Genomic DNA, 4,673 nt, shown 5'->3' on the forward strand with positions numbered 1-4,673 from the left:
TTAATCTCGGAATGCAAATATTTGCCGGTAAATTACTTTTGGTAATATTAATATCGCATTTGATTAAACTGAATTTTCAATTTTATTAATATTGAGATAATTGAAATTAAATTAAATGATACTTGAGTTAAATAATCAAATATACATAAATATGAGGCATTTGAAATTTTTTATTTTCTTAACATTTATTTTAAATAAATACATATAAATAATTAAGATTTTCTTTAAAAAGAATACGATTAAATTTCTTTAATTACAAATTGCAATCTAAAATGTGTCAAGAATTTACATTAAGATTTAAGATTTTTTAAAGAGATATTAAATTCAAGATTAAATATTAAGATTAATTTAATAAAAACAAGTCAAGAAGAAGAGGAAAAAAGTAAATGACTCCTTGCTTATGATTAAATTATTAAGACCATTATAATTATGTGATTAATGAAGACAATTACTTTGTTATACTTTTGAGTTCAAAATATTTTACTAATGGTGTGATTATTATGGGTAAATTATATTTGGACGTCTAACTTAGAACATAATATGATTTTGCATCTAATTAAACACGAAGGTTGTACCATTGGACCAATAAACATACAACTTAGACAGCATAGGTGAAAAGAACTAGTTACCAGAAGCCATAAAACTAGCAGTATAACTTTTGGGCTGCATTTATCAACATAACCAAGTTGCTCCTTTGTCCTACAATCCAAAATAAACGAAAAGATTTTAGAAACAATGACATGACAAATGAAGTTCAGACAAAAGGACAGGATTGAATTTAGCATCGTGATATGTCTGCATACATAGTTAACAAGTTCAGTAGCCAATCTCTAGGCTGATATAGTATTGTTAGAACAAAAAAAAAAAAAAAAAAAAAAAAAAAAAAAAAAAAAAACGCAAACAAATATCTCTAGAACTTAGGTGAAACAGCAACTTCAAGAATTAAAAAAAAAAAAAATTGGTATCTGGAAAAATAAGGCCATAAAAGTAATCAAGAAAGAAGACAATCCCATGCTTTCATAATTTTAAAAGCCAAAAAAAAGAATAACAGAACTGAAATGTTTAACACACTAAGCAAAAAGCAAACAAGAACAGAATCCAACAAAGTGAACAACAAGCTTTAATGTATATCCATATTCAATCATGAGCTTGAGGCTAAACTAAGTTAATAACCTAGCTAATATATAGAGTAATAAGACAAATTTAATATATAGAAATAATCTATTGAAAATCTCAGAATATCTAAAGTTCGGCTACGAATGGGTTTTCAAAAAAAAAAAAAAAAGGGGAAAGGAAGCTGCCACATCAAATGAAGGAAACAAGAACACCGTTGTTACTCAATGAATTCTGTAAAACTTATGTTTATCACCAAGGAATTCTGTAAAACAAGAACAAAGAAAAACAAAACTAAAAGAAGAAGTGACCTAGCAGCAGAAACGGCATGCCCAAATTCATGCACAGATACGCAGACATCAAAGTAGAAACAATAAATAAGCAGCATCAACAAATGAGAGTCTCAAATCATACACCTAAACAAAAAGATTCAAATTACAAACAGGCAACAGCCTCTTATTATCAATCCATAATAAAAACATTCAATAAAAAAATCCCAAACAAAAAACCCCAAATTTATTTCTTCTTCTTACTTAAGAAGTTAAACAAGAGCTTCCAGAAACCGCTCTAAACTCAAACTGGGTATAATCTCATCTCTAGACACATGAAAAAGAAAACAAAAAAAAAATTAAAAAAAAAGGTCAGATAAATAAAGAAAAATAATTACAGATGAAAAATAATAGACCAATTATAGATAGAACAAAATCTAATCACGAAATTATTAAAATTAATATTATTATTATCATTTTGAAAAATATAAGAATGATAAATGGAAAAATATTTCCCTTTCTCATTTTTTTTTTTTTTTTCTCCTTCTCTTTGTTCAGAAGACAGTGAAAATGGAAATAGGTGATGCTTTTATACCCAAGGTAACAAGGGAGTGATGGTGGCCTATTAACCTGTTCAGCTGCCATTAATTTCTCAGAAGGACAGAGAAAGAAAGTGAAAACCTGTTCAAAGAAAGTGATGTGTTTTTATATGCTTTCTTTTAATAGTAAACTATTTTTTAACTTTTTATTTAAAAAAGAAAAATTGGACGTGGACAGCTGGAATTTTACTTGGAAATTTGGGGACACAAACTCGATTTCACTTGGTGCAGTGACAATCATATATTGCAAGATTACCAAGTATGCCCTCTCAAGACAAGGCATTTTTCTCCTACTGTCCACCTACGTACCTTGTATGTTTTTAGACCTCTACTGACAACGTGGACCCACTAATATAGTTCAACTTCAATCCTACACAATTTTTGTATCAACGGCAAAGATTAAAATTCAGACATCCAGCGACCCAGATTAAAATAGGCAGTCCTTTTGCTTATGCCCAGTCCCCAGACCACCTACCCTCCACCCGCCTATGCCCAGTCCCCAGACCACCTACCCTCTATCCACAACGCTAAGAAAATTAATTGCTATTCATATTACCTTTATATTATTTTTAGAACAGTGTGCCGCTACTCTCTCTGATATGTCTCGGTCAAAGTGAAAATCAAATCAAATCAAATCTTAAAGAGTTTGAAATATAAAAAAATTCAAAATTTTTACCCTTTGTAATTCCAACCAATTACCCCAATTAATCACCGAACAAAAGCGTGCACAAAAACGTGCAATACCATTAATATTAAGCCATTAAGTCACAAATATATGCCCACGTTGTCACATCATATCACGTTCTTCGCTTTTTCGGACATTTACCCTAACCTGGCGTGCACTATTGTCCTACACTTGGTGGAGCAGAGCCAGGCGCCAGCCTTTTTTTCCTCTGCGCATAATGAGAATTTAACAATTTAAATCGAAAAAATTTGCAATTTATTTAGAATTTGAAGTTATTGCTCCCGGTTCAAGATATAGCCGGTACCATCGTGTTCTACGTGAAGAGCCCGAGATTCTGCATTTAGGGTCCCCAGCAACCGGCCACTGGTCCGTAGCCGCCGGCAGCCGTGCACGTTGGCCGGCAAATCGAACCTTCACCCAAATTTACAAACAATACAATATTTTATTCGTTTGGACGAGAGGATCGCTGATATGTGATCAAATTAAGGTGGGTGTGAACCATTTGGCCGGAAATCGACCTAGAGTGTTCGGTGGACACCGCTTTGGGTTTTCCGATTCCGGCCACCATACACAACACCGAAACAGTCAAATGAAAGAGGGAAAGGAGAGGAATCGATCGACACCTACCTCGAAGTTTTAGGTCGCCTAAAACGGCGTGAATGGCTGGGAAAGTTGCTGCGACGGCGCCAAACCCTTTCGGTCGAACTTTCTCTCGATCCGGGCTCAAATCGCGCAAACCAAGGCTTGAATCGAACTCTTTGCGACGAATAGATGATTTTAGAGCCTCACTCGCCAAAAACAATGGTCGTTTGACCGGAAAACGGGAAGGAGAGGGAGAGGGGAAAGACAAAATGAATATGGAGAGAATAAAAATGCAACCATTGAAAAATAATTAACGGTATACTATTAGCTACTTTAATAATTATATGCTAGCCTAAAAATTCATTTAAATAATCTGTAAAAAAAAATTCATTTAGTCATTTTACAGATTCAAACTTAAAAACAATAAATTAGATGGATGAAAAAAAAAGTGAGGAAAAATGGTAAGCGATAAAACTGAATTTTAGAATTTATATATATATAGAAGTTCATGAAAAAAGAATTAAATCTCAAAATTATTAAAAAAATAAAAAATTTCCATTAATATATATATAGACATACTTAAGAAAAAGCAAAATAGAAAATACTTGAAAAATGAAGCTTATCTATTAGAGAGACAATTGTAATCTATTTTTTTATGTAAAAATAAGGAAGAAAATGTTAAAAATATAAAATGTTTTGTTCAAAGGTAAAGAAACAGAAAAGACAAAAATAACTTTCATTCTGCACATTACATAAATGTATACATTTTTAACACTCCCAATGAAAGTTTATTATGAAACTTTGATTTTTTAAACAAAAGAATTTGAGATCAGACAATCAAAAGTATAACTTTTGTCATGAAAACAAAAGTCTAAATTAAATATAATAAACTCAAACTTTAATTTCATATCATTCTTGAATTTTCTTTTGGATTTCATCCATTTAATTCTCGAATATTTCATAGTTTGATTTCAGAATAAGATTTTTGAGAGTGCATTTTCAGAAAAAAACTATTTTGGATTCAATTTACAGAGAGAAATAAATAAAGATTAAAAAATTGAGGAACAGAGGAATGTGAAATGAAATACACGAAGATAAGGAAATTGATTGAGGAACAGAGAAAGATGAATTTGATCCTTCCAATTCTTGAATTTTTCATAGTTTGATTTCATAATAGAATTTTCTGAAAGTGCATTTTGAGAAAAAAATTATTTTAGGTTAGATTTACAGAGAGAGAAGGAAAGAAATAAATAAAGCTAAGGAAATTGAGAACAGAAAATGTGAAATGAAACACACAAAGGCAAAGAAATTGTTGAGAAACAGGGAAAATTTTATAAAATTTTTTTATAAATAAATTTTAAATTTCTTTATAAACATTAATATACTAAATAAAAAAATTTTACATTCATAAATAATTTTTTTTAC

General features: G+C 30.5%; 1 long non-coding RNA gene across 4 annotated transcripts; it reads right to left on the bottom strand.

Moving 5' to 3' along the window:
* Window positions 1–398: 398 nt before the first annotated feature.
* LOC105629695 (uncharacterized) lies at window positions 399–3,709 on the bottom strand. 4 transcript variants are annotated; one of them, XR_005177371.2, is made up of 5 exons: window positions 3,294–3,709; window positions 2,971–3,077; window positions 2,726–2,874; window positions 1,647–1,709; window positions 399–699 (listed from the first exon to the last, which is right to left on the bottom strand). It is a non-coding gene; the product is annotated as an uncharacterized LOC105629695 (long non-coding RNA). The 4 variants fall into 4 exon arrangements; XR_002283906.3 differs by having other exon boundaries at window positions 2,814–2,874; window positions 3,294–3,705; XR_002283905.3 differs by having other exon boundaries at window positions 2,808–2,874; window positions 3,294–3,705.
* Window positions 3,710–4,673: the final 964 nt, after the last annotated feature.

This window comes from Jatropha curcas, chromosome 8 (genome assembly GCF_041381405.1).
Source record: "Jatropha curcas cultivar XTBG-Jc1 chromosome 8, XTBG_Jcur_1.0, whole genome shotgun sequence".
NCBI lineage: Eukaryota > Viridiplantae > Streptophyta > Magnoliopsida > Malpighiales > Euphorbiaceae > Jatropha > Jatropha curcas.